Raw genomic sequence first — 16609 nt, forward strand, 5'->3', positions numbered from 1 at the left:
GTTGTTCGCAGCGCAGCGATCAGGCTAAAAATCTGCATTTCTGCGCATGCGTATGCACCACAATGCGCACGCGCGACGTACGGGTACAAAGTCCTTTGTGGTTTTGCACAGGTTCTAGCGAAGCTTTCAGTCGCACGGCACAACACAAGAAGATTGACAGGAAGGGGGCGTTTCTGGGTGTCAACTGACCGTTTTCTGGGAGTGTTTGGAAAAACGCAGGCGTGGCTGGGTGAACGCTGGGCGGGTGTGTGACGTCAAAAGCCAACCCTCCAACGTTAGAATCAACGCACACGAAGAGTAAGTTCAGGGCTGGTCTTGTGCACAAAATGTTTTTGCAGGCGCTCTGCTGAACAGGTGTTCGCACTTCTGCAAAGCGAAAATACACTCCCCGGTGGGCGGCGACAATGCGTTTGCATGGCTGCTAAAAACTGCTAGCGAGCGATCAACTCGGAATGACCCCCTAAGGGTGGGATGTACTACAGATGAAAATGCAGCCAAAACTTAGAAAATCATTTTTTCTGAGTTTTGTCCGCATTTCTCTTTGAAATTCCCTCTGATCCAATTGGATCCTTCCCAGCACCCCCGACGGCCGCAACTTGACTCTCTGCATGCGCAAAGGACAGCTCTTATTGAAAGAGCTGTCCTTTGTGATTTTCTAGGTACATACCAACATTATCAATGCCGGTATGTACCTGATAAGAGGTGGGATGTACTCTACCACATCGCGGATGCCCTAGGACTGCACAGAGGCTCCTCTACAACAATGGCTGGTAACCGCCACATACAAAAAGAACAGCTATGGCCACACATTTGCCCTCACATCGATGGCAGGAACATGGAGGGAGGGAGACACACGGGGTGCAGGACAGGGGAGGAAATATGAGCACCAGCGTAGATTGAAAAAAGACAGGAGGAAGACATTGAAGGAAGATGGTGAGACGGTAGGAACAGCAGGAAGAACAGAGGAGATGGGAGTAATAGGCCGTACACACTCGTCAATGTGCCGCCGAGCTGCCCGACCGCCGATATGGCCGACGGGCGACCCGGCGGCGGGGGGGCAGTGACGGGGGGAGTGAAGTTTCTTCACTCCCCCCGTCACCCGGCTCCGTAGACTTGCAGGCAAATATGGACGACATGGCACCAGTGATGAACGAGCGCGGGGCCGCGCATCGTTCATCGCTGGTGCCTCCACACTGCACGATATAAACGTTATCTCGTTCATTAATGAACGAGATCGTTCATATCGTGCAGTGATGTCGGCCAGTGTGTAGGGCCCTTACGACAAGAAGAACAAGGGAAAATGGGAGGCTCCTAAACAGCGTGGGTTGGTAATTGTCACATAAAAAAAAGCTGTGTTTGTTTAGCTCAGATGAACAGGGAGAGCCAGCAGGAACAGGAGGAGACGAGAGGAATTTGAGAATCACAGGGGAATAACGGGCGAATAACGGGGGCAGACAAGAGGAACACAGGGGGAATAACGGGGGAGACAAGAGGAACACTGGGGGAATAATGGGGGCAGACAAGAGAACCGAGGGGGAAATAACGGGGGGAGACAAGAGGAACACAGGGGGGAATAACGGGGGTGATAAGAGGAACACAGGGGGAATAACAGGGGGTGATAAGAGGAACACAGGGGGAATAACAGGGGGTGATAAGAGGAACACAGGGGGAATAACAGGGGGTGATAAGAGGAACACAGGGGGAATAACAGGGGGTGATAAGAGGAACACAGGGGGAATAACGGGGGGAGACAAGAGGAACACAGGGAATAACGGGGGGTGATAAGAGGAACACAGGGGGAATAACGGGGGGTGATAAGAGGAACACAGGGGGAATAACAGGGGGTGATAAGAGGAACACAGGGAATAACAGGGGGTGATAAGAGGAACACTGGGGGAATAACAGGGGGTGATAAGAGGAACACAGGGAATAACGGGGGGTGATAAGAGGAACACTGGGGGAATAACGGGGGGTGATAAGAGGAACACAGGGAATAACGGGGGGTGATAAGAGGAACACAGGGGGAATAACGGGGGGTGATAAGAGGAACACAGGGGGAATAACAGGGGGTGATAAGAGGAACACAGGGGGAATAACAGGGGGTGATAAGAGGAACACAGGGGGAATAACAGGGGGTGATAAGAGGAACACAGGGGGAATAACAGGGGGTGATAAGAGGAACACAGGGGGAATAACAGGGGGGTGATAAGAGGAACACAGGGGGAATAACAGGGGGTGATAAGAGGAACACAGGGAATAACAGGGGGTGATAAGAGGAACACTGGGGGAATAACAGGGGGTGATAAGAGGAACACAGGGAATAACGGGGGGTGATAAGAGGAACACTGGGGGAATAACGGGGGGTGATAAGAGGAACACTGGGGGAATAACGGGGGGTGATAAGAGGAACACAGGGGGAATAACGGGGGGTGATAAGAGGAACACAGGGGGAATAACGGGGGGTGATAAGAGGAACACTGGGGGAATAACAGGGGGTGATAAGAGGAACACGGGGAATAACAGGGAGACAAGAGCAGCACAGCGGGAGATTGGAGGAAAGAGAAAGAAAACAGGATAAAGTAGATACTTATACAAAATAACACAAGTGACAGAATAACAGTTGTGTAATATGTAACAATAATATAAGATTTACACACACAATGTACATGATGTGGAACTATGTTATTACAGTACCACATTAGGCAGGATGTAAAAGCGAGGAGCTCCAGCAAGTGGCTGAGCACTGGCGCTGCTCTTGTGACCAGTCCCCATCCTTTCTGCGGCCCCATCTCAGGCCAGTCCACCAGGAAATACAGTCAATCTTCTCCTTTATAAAAAAAAAAAAACCCGGCCAGCGCGGTGTGCAGTGACGGAGGCGGGCGGCGGCCAGCGCGGTGTACAGTGACGGAGGTGGGAGGGCCTGGGGTGGAGGCCAGCGTGGTGTGCTGTGCGGAAGGTGTCCGATGGGGGATTGTGCCGGCCAGTGCGGTATGCGGTGCGGGCAACTGGGGGGGCGGCGGCCAGCGCGGTGTGTAGTTACGGAGACGGGCAGGGGGTGGCGGCCAGTGAGGTGTGTGATGTGGAAGGTAGCCAATGGGGGGTTGTGCCGGCAACCGCGGTGTGTGTTGTGGATAACTGGTGTGAATGCGGAGGTGGCGCGGCTTCATCAGCAGCACCAAAGTCTAGGGGGGAGGAGCTGAGAGAAGAAGAGATCGCGGCTCCTCCTCCACAGTGACCAGGCAGGAAGTGCAATAATCTGTTGGAAGGAGACGCTCAAGTGGAGAGCGGCCCCTCCTTCTGCCCCAGCCGGGATTTACACACTGGGGGCCGGGGCACTGTCTGGCAGCACTGTGGCAGCATACAATGAGTCACAGTGACTCATTGTAATGCCGGCGATTATGGCCCTCTTAACCTCAGCAGGCTGTGGGCCTATTTTCAATGGGAGGCCTGGAGCTGCAGCTCCATCCGCCCCATTGTTAATCCGGCCCTGACCAGCGAGAAGATGGGTCTCCAGGTACCAGAGAGAAGATGGGTCTCTAGGTACTTGAGAGAAAGAAGGGTCTCCAGGTACCAGCGAGAAGATGGGTTTCCAGGTACCAGAGAGAAGATGGGTCTCCAGGTACCAGCGAGAAGATGGGTCTCCAGGTACCAGAGAGAAGATGGGTCTCCAGGTACCAGAGAGAAGATGGGTCTCTAGGTACTTGAGAGAAAGATGGGTCTCCAGGTACCAGCGAGAAGATGGGTCTCTAGGTACTTGAGAGAAAGATGGGTCTCCAGGTACCAGCGAGAAGATGGGTCTCTAGGTACTTGAGAGAAAGATGGGTCTCCAGGTACCAGAAAGAAGATGGGTCTCTAGGTACTTGAGAGAAAGATGGGTCTCCAGGTACCAGAGTGAAGATGGGTCTCTAGGTACCAGAGAAAAAGAAGGGTCTCTAGGTACCAGAGAGAAAGAAGGGTCTCCAGGTACCAGAGAGAAGATGGGTCTCTAGGTACCAGAGAGAAGATGGGTCTCTAGGTACCAGAGAGAAAGAAGGGTCTCCAGGTAGAGGAAACTAGCAGGAAGCCTGCTCTCACTGACGGATAGATGGGTTAATGTGCGGATTGATGAATTCATTATTGGATTAGCAAATCACTGTGATGCCTTCATTGGGTGTGCATGCAGGGGATGGTACTTTTACTGCATATAAAAGCAAATACAATAAAGATAAAATTGTAGTGACGTTCATGATCACCAGGTCAGCGACATTGAGCAGTAACGTTACAACTGTTTATTTATTGAACTATTTAGCTCTTAGGCCTCATATACAGTTAAGAGTAAATTCAGCTAAAAGATGGCAATATGAACCTGGTAAAGGATAATAAATGCTATTTACAGCAGCACAGAATTACCGGACACCTTTATTTTTACAGTGTGATTTAGAGTTGAGCTAGGTTGCACCCCCACCCCCTCTTCTCCACCAACTCTAAATCCATCTACACATTTTACATTTGGCCGGCTGCAGCACTACGTAGTTCTGCCAAAGTGAGAAACGTCTCATTCCAGCTGGATTTACTCCTAGCTCTAAGTGAGGACCTACGTGTGGACAGGATTCATGTACACTGTTCTTCTGAGTATATCGCACACATGCTCTACACAGTGGCTGGGCAATTCACAGTAAGCTATTGTACAATTGTGCCCATTGATCTATACACTTTACATGCAGAATCTCCCATCTTAAAGCTTGTTCTCCTAGGTTGAATCATGTACTGGGGGAAATGTTTCAAACCTTGGAGAGGGATGAGACGGAGAGAGATAAAGTATCTACCAATCAGCTCCTAGCTGTCATTTTTCAAACACAGCCTATAAAATGGTAGGTAGAAGCTGATTGGTTGGTACTTAATCTCTCTTCAAGGTTTGATACACCTTTCCCAGTGCATATAAAAACCCGATACATGTGTTCATATTTTGCAAATTTTAACAGAATTTTGAGACGAAACTCAGAAATTAAAATTGCTCATCTATCGGGCTGATTGATCGCCAAAAACGGCTCCAAAATTGTCGGGTTTTTTTTCTTAAAGAGTGAATTAGGTGAAGAACATGAATTTAACCCTATCCCAAATGAATTTAGTTAAAAAAAACATATTTTTTCTTAAATACATTTTTTCTCCAAACATCAAAACATCGATCAGGAACACCGCGACCATCGGAAACATCCCGACCATAGCGGCTTTCATTTTGAAAGCCGGGACAGCCTCCAGGTATACAGGGTGGGTCTGGGAGTGGCTTGGGGGGGTTAATTTACACTCCCCAGCGGCTGCCATTGTCTGCAGCCGCTTGGGGGGGGGGGATCCTGCCATGCTGACCGATCGGCAGTGATCGGCAGTACGGCAATCAGTAGGGGAGAGTGCAGGGAGGCAGAGGGACATGATGCGACCATAACAGTCAAGAGGTTAATCGATTTTATGCTCACATGTGGAAATGGGATGCGATTACCATCCCAGTGGTCGGGATGCCGGCAGTCATGTGACCGACGCCAGAATCCCAACAGCACTCGAAATCCCTGCGCCGGAACACTGACCACAACATACCAAAGGTAAGAACCGGTGTGACCATTAGGGTTAGGGCCCAGGGAGGGAGGGTTAAGCACTAGCCAGGGCCGGATTAACAATGGGGCGGATGGAGCTGCAGCTCCAGGCCTCCCATTGAAAATAGGCCCACAGCCTGCTGAGGTTAAGAGGGCCATAATCGCCGGCATTACAATGAGTCACTGTGACACATTGTATGCTGCCACAGTGCTGCCAGACAGTGCCCCGGCCCCCAGTGTGTAAATCCCGGCTGGGGCAGAAGGAGGGGCCGCTCTCCACTTGAGCGTCTCCTTCCAACAGATTATTGCACTTCCTGCCTGGTCACTGTGGAGGAGGAGCCGCGATCTCTTCTTCTCTCAGCTCCTCCCCCCTAGACTTTGGTGCTGCTGATGAAGCCGCGCCACCTCCGCATTCACACCAGTTATCCACAACACACACCGCGGTTGCCGGCACAACCCCCCATTGGCTACCTTCCACATCACACACCTCACTGGCCGCCACCCCCTGCCCGTCTCCGTAACTACACACCGCGCTGGCCGCCGCCCCCCCAGTTGCCCGCACCGCATACCGCACTGGCCGGCACAATCCCCCATCGGACACCTTCCGCACAGCACACCACGCTGGCCTCCACCCCAGGCCCTCCCACCTCCGTCACTGTACACCGCGCTGGCCGCCGCCCGCCTCCGTCACTGCACACCGCGCTGGCCGGGTTTTTTTTTTTTTATAAAGGAGAAGATTGACTGTATTTCCTGGTGGACTGGCCTGAGATGGGGCCGCAGAAAGGATGGGGACTGGTCACAAGAGCAGCGCCAGTGCTCAGCCACTTGCTGGAGCTCCTCGCTTTTACATCCTGCCTAATGTGGTACTGTAATAACATAGTTCCACATCATGTACATTGTGTGTGTAAATCTTATATTATTGTTACATATTACACAACTGTTATTCTGTCACTTGTGTTATTTTGTATAAGTATCTACTTTATCCTGTTTTCTTTCTCTTTCCTCCAATCTCCCGCTGTGCTGCTCTTGTCTCCCTGTTATTCCCCGTGTTCCTCTTATCACCCCCTGTTATTCCCCCAGTGTTCCTCTTATCACCCCCCGTTATTCCCCCTGTGTTCCTCTTATCACCCCCCGTTATTCCCCCTGTGTTCCTCTTATCACCCCCCGTTATTCCCCCAGTGTTCCTCTTATCACCCCCCGTTATTCCCCCAGTGTTCCTCTTATCACCCCCCGTTATTCCCTGTGTTCCTCTTATCACCCCCTGTTATTCCCCCAGTGTTCCTCTTATCACCCCCTGTTATTCCCTGTGTTCCTCTTATCACCCCCTGTTATTCCCCCTGTGTTCCTCTTATCACCCCCCTGTTATTCCCCCTGTGTTCCTCTTATCACCCCCCGTTATTCCCCCTGTGTTCCTCTTATCACCCCCTGTTATTCCCCCTGTGTTCCTCTTATCACCCCCCGTTATTCCCCCTGTGTTCCTCTTATCACCCCCCGTTATTCCCTGTGTTCCTCTTATCACCCCCCGTTATTCCCCCAGTGTTCCTCTTATCACCCCCCTGTTATTCCCCCTGTGTTCCTCTTATCACCCCCCGTTATTCCCCCTGTGTTCCTCTTATCACCCCCCGTTATTCCCTGTGTTCCTCTTGTCTCCCCCCGTTATTCCCCCTGTGTTCCTCTTATCACCCCCTGTTATTCCCCCTGTGTTCCTCTTATCACCCCCTGTTATTCCCCCTGTGTTCCTCTTATCACCCCCTGTTATTCCCCCTGTGTTCCTCTTATCACCCCCTGTTATTCCCCCTGTGTTCCTCTTATCACCCCCTGTTATTCCCCCCTGTGTTCCTCTTGTCTCCCCCCGTTATTTCCCCCTCGGTTCTCTTGTCTGCCCCCATTATTCCCCCAGTGTTCCTCTTGTCTCCCCCGTTATTCCCCCTGTGTTCCTCTTGTCTGCCCCCGTTATTCGCCCGTTATTCCCCTGTGATTCTCAAATTCCTCTCGTCTCCTCCTGTTCCTGCTGGCTCTCCCTGTTCATCTGAGCTAAACAAACACAGCTTTTTTTTATGTGACAATTACCAACCCACGCTGTTTAGGAGCCTCCCATTTTCCCTTGTTCTTCTTGTCGTAAGGGCCCTACACACTGGCCGACATCACTGCACGATATGAACGATCTCGTTCATTAATGAACGAGATAACGTTTATATCGTGCAGTGTGGAGGCACCAGCGATGAACGATGCGCGGCCCCGCGCTCGTTCATCACTGGTGCCATGTCGTCCATATTTGCCTGCAAGTCTACGGAGCCGGGTGACGGGGGGAGTGAAGAAACTTCACTCCCCCCGTCACTGCCCCCCCGCCGCCGGGTCGCCCGTCGGCCATATCGGCGGTCGGGCAGCTCGGCGGCACATTGACGAGTGTGTACGGCCTATTACTCCCATCTCCTCTGTTCTTCCTGCTGTTCCTACCGTCTCACCATCTTCCTTCAATGTCTTCCTCCTGTCTTTTTTCAATCTACCCTGGTGCTCATATTTCCTCCCCTGTCCTGCACCCCGTGTGTCTCCCTCCCTCCATGTTCCTGCCATCGATGTGAGGGCAAATGTGTGGCCATAGCTGTTCTTTTTGTATGTGGCGGTTACCAGCCATTGTTGTAGAGGAGCCTCTGTGCAGTCCTAGGGCATCCGCGATGTGGTAGAGTACATCCCACCTCTTATCAGGTACATACCGGCATTGATAATGTTGGTATGTACCTAGAAAATCACAAAGGACAGCTCTTTCAATAAGAGCTGTCCTTTGCGCATGCAGAGAGTCAAGTTGCGGCCGTCGGGGGTGCTGGGAAGGATCCAATTGGATCAGAGGGAATTTCAAAGAGAAATGCGGACAAAACTCAGAAAAAATGATTTTCTAAGTTTTGGCTGCATTTTCATCTGTAGTACATCCCACCCTTAGGGGGTCATTCCGAGTTGATCGCTCGCTAGCAGTTTTTAGCAGCCATGCAAACGCATTGTCGCCGCCCACCGGGGAGTGTATTTTCGCTTTGCAGAAGTGCGAACACCTGTTCAGCAGAGCGCCTGCAAAAACATTTTGTGCACAAGACCAGCCCTGAACTTACTCTTCGTGTGCGTTGATTCTAACGTTGGAGGGTTGGCTTTTGACGTCACACACCCGCCCAGCGTTCACCCAGCCACGCCTGCGTTTTTCCAAACACTCCCAGAAAACGGTCAGTTGACACCCAGAAACGCCCCCTTCCTGTCAATCTTCTTGTGTTGTGCCGTGCGACTGAAAGCTTCGCTAGAACCTGTGCAAAACCACAAAGGACTTTGTACCCGTACGTCGCGCGTGCGCATTGTGGTGCATACGCATGCGCAGAAATGCAGATTTTTAGCCTGATCGCTGCGCTGCGAACAACGGCAGCTAGCGATCAACTCGGAATGACCCCCTTAGTGAGAGAATTGGTGAGTAGAAGTATGTTTGTGGGTGATTGGGAGCAGCCAGAGAAATATGTCCTAATTAATGTTGTCGCTGCATGCACACCTTACTGTAACAGCAGTGAAGGGGTTGCTGCAAATTATATAGAATATCATTTTTTTTTTTAATGTGGGGTGGGTGTGCCCCAAAACATATTGTTGCACAAGGGCCCACCACTTACTAGTTCTGTCACTGGTGTGTCCGTTTCTTTATGTGCTTTTGGAATCGCATATGTCTGCTGATGTAGTAATGGGATGGAGTCTGCTCCTATACCATGCATCCACAAATAAAGTTCTGTGTACAGCGCTGGCGCTATACATGTAATGGTAATAATAATCTGTGCTCTGTGTATAGATATCAGTTGTTAATGTATAACCCTGGTCCATATTTGTCACATCGAACCTCTTCTAACAGTACTATGCTGCATTCCAGGGGCTACCTGGTGCATCATGTACAAGTGGGCTACCTGGTGCATCATGTACAAGTGGGCTACCTGGTGCATCGTGTATAAGGGGCTACCTGGCGCAACGTGTATAAGGGGCTACCTGGCGCAACGTGTATAAGGGGCTCTGCCTGGCACAATGTGTATAAGGGGTTCTGGCTGGCGCAATATATATAAGGGGCTCTTCCTGGCATGTATATGTGGTACAACTGTGCGGTGTAATGTGAATTTGTACTATTATGTGGCCACACCCCTATTTTTTTTTACACGCGTGCGCAGTGTCCCTGTTTTCAATGGGGAGAGGGGGAATCACCAAAGGAAATGTTCACCCTGGGCACAAGGTATAGAACCAGCCCTGACTACAGCATATACAGACTATGGGAGAGGGGGGCATAGAAATACACATACAGACTAGGAGGGAAGGGGGGCACACTGACGCATATACAAACTAGGAGGGTAGGGGGGCACCCTGACACATATACAGAGTAGGAGGGGTGGGGGCACACTGGCGCAATATAGACTAGGAGGGGAGGGGGGCACACTGGCGCAATATAGACTAGGAGGGGAGGGGGGCACACTGACACAATATAGACTAGGAGGGGAGGTTGGCACACTGACGCATATACAGACTATGAGGGTAGGGGGGCTCACTACACATACAGACTAGGAGGGGGGCACAATGATGCATATAGAGACTATGAAGGGAGGGGGGCACGTTAATGGGTAGCTGTACAGACTAGGAAAAGAGGGGGCACATTAATGCATGTACTTTGAATGACACACTCCTTTTCAGTGGCCATGCCCCCTTTTTAGGCGCGTGCAACAGTAATCCTGTTTCATTTGCCATACCCCCACTTTAAAATTCCCACTTCGACAACCACTGTATGTGTGTGTATGGGTCTGTCGCTCTGCTCCTCTATTAAATGGTTAACAGTAGGCACTAGCTACAACCTCCATGGAGATAGCCACACCCATAGCAAAGGCCACACCCCCTATTTATACCACCCTCATCGCAGCACTTGTCATACCTCCTGCCAAAGCACACAATAGGCCTTTCATACATTTCAGCTCCAGGCCCATTTGGACCTTAATCTGGCACTGGGGGGGGGGGGGGGGGTTAGACCTAGCCCATGGCCGATTCTTGCGCCCCGGGCAAAACTATAGGGGCGTGGCTTCACACGGGGCGTGGTCAGTTACGAACCCGTTTGTGCCCCCTGTAGCGCCGCTGGAAGAGAATAAAAAAAAAAGTATACTTACTATCCCCGCTCCTGATTGCAGACCTCCGCCGGCGCCGCTCCTCTCCTCGATCAGCATAGACACTAGAGGTCAATTATGACCCCTAGCGTCTGTGCCACAATGCTGTGCGGTGCGCGATGATGTAATCGCGCACAGCACAGCAAAGGTCCCCTCCACGAAGGGAAACTAGACACGTAGCATCTGGATTCCTTCAGAGCGGGGGGCACAGCGGCGGGGGTCACAGCGGCAGGGGGCACAGTAGCGGATCTTGCCACGGTGCGGCGCCCTCCGAATGGCGCCGGCGCCCTCCGGAAGGCGGCGCCCCAGGCAAAAGTCCTGCTTGCCCGTGGCAAGATCCGCTACTGCCTTGGCTGACACCCTCTGTGTCTTAGAACTCGCTGCCACACCTCAAATCTTAACCCTAGCCGCCACCCCAAGGCAGGTTAGGGTAGGGGGCATGGGTAGGGGGCCCTGCCCCCTGTCGGCATTCTATTTGTCAGGATACTGGTATATCCCGACCGCCGGGATAATGTATCACACCCCTGCAAATATAACAGTCTAGAAGTTGTAAGGATCTAGTTCCCATCCTAATTGGTTCATATCTTCCCCCACGTGTCATTTTTCTACACTTTAAAAATACTTTACAGCGTATAGGTTTGTTTGTAAATCCCCTTGTCAACAAGAGAGATGAAAGTCTATGTGGCACTTGCGTATATTACTCCAGGCGTTGGGGCCGAGAGGGACGGGAATGAGCTGATTTTTCTAGGAGGCCGTTTACATTTTTGCACTTTGAAGTCACAGCATTGAGGCTCCTTCCACGTCTGAACTGGATGAAGACAAGTAAGTACATGGTTCTCGTGACAAGTGTAAATACGGCGAGTAGCAGGAGACATCCAGCTAGAGCCTAGAACATGACCTCACCCATTACACAGGACTTTTTCTTTTTGGAAGAATCACCGGCAATAAAAACGGTTCTGCAAAACTTTTTAACAGGTTTTGGAATATATAACGCTAAATATCTGAGCGTACATTTATTTTGCGGTGAGTTATTACCGTGACGGTCGCAGTATTGACAGATGTGAACAGCGTAATTTCACAATCATTGAAAAGCAAATTAAACGTACTGGAAGTGAATTGTTAATCCAGTCGTATATCTCCAGTTGTCACATTGTAAGCCCCTTACTCAAATTGTAGTAAGATGTGCAGGAGGACACAAACCCGAATTAGAGGAACAACAGCAGCTTCTTGCATGTGATATATTTTGTCCAATAAAAAATAAGATTTTAAACCTACCGGTAAATCTTTTTCTCGTAGTCCGTAGAGGATGCTGGGGACTCTGTAAGGACCATGGGGATAGACGGGCTCCGCAGGAGACATGGGCACTTTAAGAAAGACTTTAGGTCTGGGTGTGCACTGGCTCCTCCCTCTATGCCCCTCCTCTAGACCTCAGTTAGAGAAACTGTGCCCAGAGGAGACGGACAGCACGAGGAAAGGATCTTTGTTAATCCAATGGCAAGATTCATACCAGCCACACCAATCACACCGTATAACTTGTGTATATATTAAACAGTTAACAGTATGAAAAAACAACGTAGCATCAGTCCAACCTGATGAAACTATAACATAACCCTTATGTAAGCAAAACTATATACAAGTCTCGCAGAAGTAGTCCGCACTTGGGAAGGGCGCCCAGCATCCTCTACGGACTACGAGAAAAAGATTTACTGGTAGGTTTAAAATCTTATTTTCTCTAACGTCCTAGAGGATGCTGGGGACTCCGTAAGGACCATTGGGATTATACCAAAGCTCCCAAACGGGCGGGAGAGTGCGGATGACTCTGCAGCACCGAATGAGCAAACCTTAGGTCCTCCTCAGCCAGGGTATCAAACTTATAGAACTTTGCAAAGGTGTTTGAACCCGACCAAGTAGCAGCTCAGCACAGTTGTAGTGCCGAGACCCCTCGGGCAGCCGCCCAAGACGAGCCCACCTTCCTAGTGGAATGGGCCTTGACCGATTTTGGTAACGGCAATCCAGCCGTAGAATGCGCCTGCTGAATCGTGTTACAGATCCAGCGAGCAATAGTCTGCTTCGAAGCAGGGGCGCCAACCTTGTTGGCTGCATATAGGACAAACAGTGCTTCTGTTTTCCTGACTCTAGCCGTTCTGGCCACATAAATTTTCAAAGCCCTGACTACATCAAGGGACTCGGAATCCTCCAAATCTCGTGTAGCCAGTAGCCACAGGCACCACAATAGGTTGGTTCATATGAAAAGATGACACCACCTTAGGCAAGAATTGAGGACGGGTCCGCAATTCCACCCTATCCATATGGAAAACCAGATAGGGGCTTTTATGAGACAAAGCCGCCAATTCCGACACTCGCCTAGCCGAAGCCAAGGCTAATAACATGACCACCTTCCAAGTGAGATATTTTAACTCCACCGTTTGAAGTGGTTCAAACCAGTGCGACTTAAGGAAACTCAACACCACGTTAAGGTCCCAAGGCGCCACCGGAGGTATAAAAGGAGGCTGAATATGCAGCACTCCCTTCACAAAAGTCTGTACTTCTGGGAGAGAAGCCAATTCTTTTTGAAAGAAAATGGATAAGGACGAAATCTGAACCTTAACGGAGCCTAATTTTAGGCCCAAATTCACTCCAGTCTGTAGGAAGTGAAGGAAACGGCCCAGATGGAATTCTTCCGTAGGAGCATTCCTGGCCTCACACCAAGAAACATATTTTTGCCATATCCGGTGATAATGTTTCGCTGTCACGTCTTTCCTAGCCTTTATCAGAGTAGGAATGACCTCCTCCGGAATTCCCTTTTCCGCTAGGATCCGGTGTTCAACCGCCATGCCGTCAAACGCAGCCGCGGTAAGTCTTGGAACAGACATGGCCCCTGTTGTAACAGGTCCTGTCTTAGAGGAAGAGGACACGGATCTTCTGTGAGCATTTCCAGCAGATACGGATACCAGGTCCTTCGTGGCCAATCTGGAACAATGAGAATTGTTCTCACTCCTCTTTTTCTTATTATTCTCAACACCTTGGGTATGAGAGGAAGAGGACCGACTGGAACACCCACGGTGTCACTAGGGCGTCTACTACTACCGCCTGAGAGTCTTTTGATTTGGTGCAATACCTCTGTAGCTTTTTGTTGAGGCGGGACGCCATCATGTCTATCTGGGGCAGTCCCCACTGACTTGCAATTTGTGCAAAGACTTCCCGATGAAGTCCCCACTCCCCTGGATGCAGGTCGTGTCTGCTGAGGAAGTCTGCTTCCCAGTTGTCCACTCCTGGAATGAACACTGCTGACAGTGCGCTTACATGATTTTCCGCCCAGCGAAGGATCCTGGTGGCTTCCGCCATTGCCACTCTGCTCCTTGTGCCGCCTTGGCGGTTTACATGAGCCACTGCGGTGATGTTGCCTGACTGGATCAGAACTGGTTGGTCGCGAAGTAAGTTCTCCGCTTGACGTAGGGCGTTGTATATGGCCCTCAGTTCCAGGATGTTGATGTGAAGACAAGTCTCTTGACTTGTCCAAAGTCCTTGGAAGTTTCTTCCCTGTGTGACTGCTCCCCACCCTCTGAGGCTCGCGTCCGTGGTCACCAGGATCCAATCCTGAATGCCGAACCTGCAGCCTTCCAAAAGGTGAGCACTCTGCAGCCACCACAGGAGAGATACCCTGGCCCTGGGGGACAGGGTGATCAGCTGATTAATTTGTAGATGTGACCCGGACCACTTGTCCAATAGGTCCCATTGGAAAGTCCTTGCATGGAACCTGCTGAAGGGAATGGCTTCGTATGTTGCCACCATTTTTCCCAGGACTTGAGTGCAATGATGCACAGACACTTGTTTTGGCTTCAATAGGTTCTTGACTAGAGTCATGAGTTCCTGAGCTTTTTCTATCGGAAGAAAAACCCTTTTCTCTAACGTCCTAGAGGATGCTGGGGACTCCGTAAGGACCATGGGGAGTAGACGGGCTCCGCAGGAGATAGGGCACTTTAAGAAAGCTTTGGATTCTGGGTGTGCACTGGCTCCTCCCTCTATGTCCCTCCTCCAGACCTCAGTTTTACACTGTGCCAAACAGAGGAAGATGGGCGCACTGCTGGGAGCTCTCCTGAGTTCTTTGCATTAGAAAGCATTTTTGTTTGGATTTTTCTATTTTTACAGGGAGCACTGCTGGCAACAGGCTCCCTGCATCGAGGGACTGGGGAGAGAGGAGCAGACCTACTTAAATGATAGGATCTGCTTCCTCGGCTACTGGACACCATTAGCTCCAGAGGGGGTGAACACAGGTTCGTCCTGGGCGTCCACCCCCGGAGCCACGCCGCCGTTCTCCTCACAGAGCCAGAAGAACAGAAGCAAGAAGACGTCTCAGGCGGCAGAAGCTTTCAGCGGCTTCACTGAAATAACGCACAGCACTGCAGCTGTGCGTCATTGCTCCACACACCTCACACACTCCGGTCACTGTATGGGTGCAGGGCGCAGGGGGGGCGCCCTGGGCAGCAATAATAACACCTCAAAACATGGCAAAAAGATATATACATGTACAGCTGGGCACTGTACATGTATATAAAAGAGCCCCCACCATTTTTACACAAATTTGAGTGGGACCGAAGCCCGCCGCCGAGGGGGCGGGGCTTCTCCCTCAGCACTCACCAGCGCCATTTTTCTCTCCACAGAACGCTGAGAGGAAGCTCCCCGGACTCTCCCCTGCTTACACACGGTGAAGGGGTGTTTAAAAGAGAGGGGGGGGGGGGGCACATAATTGGCGGATAAGATATTATACAGCGCTGCTGGGGAAAAACATTTTGTGTTGGTCTCCAGGGTCATTGCGCTGGGGTGTGTGCTGGCATACTCTCTCTCTGTCTCTCCAAAGGGCCTTAAAGGGGATACTGTCTTCAGAAAGGAGTTTCCCTGTGTGTGTGAAGTGTGTCGGTACGTGTGTGTCGACATGTTTGACGAGGAAGGCTCGCTTAATGTGGAGGGGGAGTGTTTGAATGTCAGGTCACCGTCGGCAATGCCGACACCGGACTGGGTGGATATGCTGAATGTTTTAAATGCAAATGTGAATCTCCTGCATAAAAGGTTAGACAAGGCTGAGGCTAGGGATCAGTCAGGTAGCCAGACCGTGCCTGTCCCTGGGGCGCCAGGACCTTCAGGGTCTCAAAAGCGCCCCATATCCCAGGTCGCTGACACAGATACCGACACAGATACTGACTCTAGTGTCGACTATGAGAATGCAAAATTACAGCCGAAGGTGGCAAAGGGTATTCGATACATGATTATTGCCATAAAAGAGGTTTTGCATATCACTGAGGAACCTCCTGTCCCTGACACGAGGGTTCACATGTATAAAGGGAAAAAGCCTGAGGTCACGTTTCCGTCCTCATTTGAGCTAAGCGAATTGTGCGAAAAGGCTTGGGAGTCTCCGGATAGGAGACTACATGTTCCCAAAAGGATTCTTATGCGTATCCTTTTCCACAGAAGGATAGGATACGATGGGAATCTGCGCCTAAAGTAGACAAGGCACTGACACGCTTATCCAAGAAGGTGGCACTGCCTTCTCCGGATACTGCTTCCCTCAAGGATCCTGCTGATCGCAAGCAGGAAATTACCATGAAGCACATTTACACACATTCAGGAACTATCGTTAGACCGGCCATGGCGTCGGCCTGGGTTTGTAGTGCTGTCGTGGCATGGGCAGACTCCTTATCTACGGAGATTGACACCTTAGATAGGGATACCATTCTAATGACCATAGAGCATATCAGAGATGCTGCCTTGTATATGAGGGATGCTCAGAGAGACATTTTTTTACTAAGCTCCAAAATAAACGCTATGTCTATTTCTGCTAGGCGACTCTTGTGGACCCGACAGTGGACGGGAGACGCCGACTCAAAGCGGCATATG

This window comes from Pseudophryne corroboree, chromosome 9, assembly GCF_028390025.1.
Source record: "Pseudophryne corroboree isolate aPseCor3 chromosome 9, aPseCor3.hap2, whole genome shotgun sequence".
NCBI classification, from domain to species: domain Eukaryota; kingdom Metazoa; phylum Chordata; class Amphibia; order Anura; family Myobatrachidae; genus Pseudophryne; species Pseudophryne corroboree.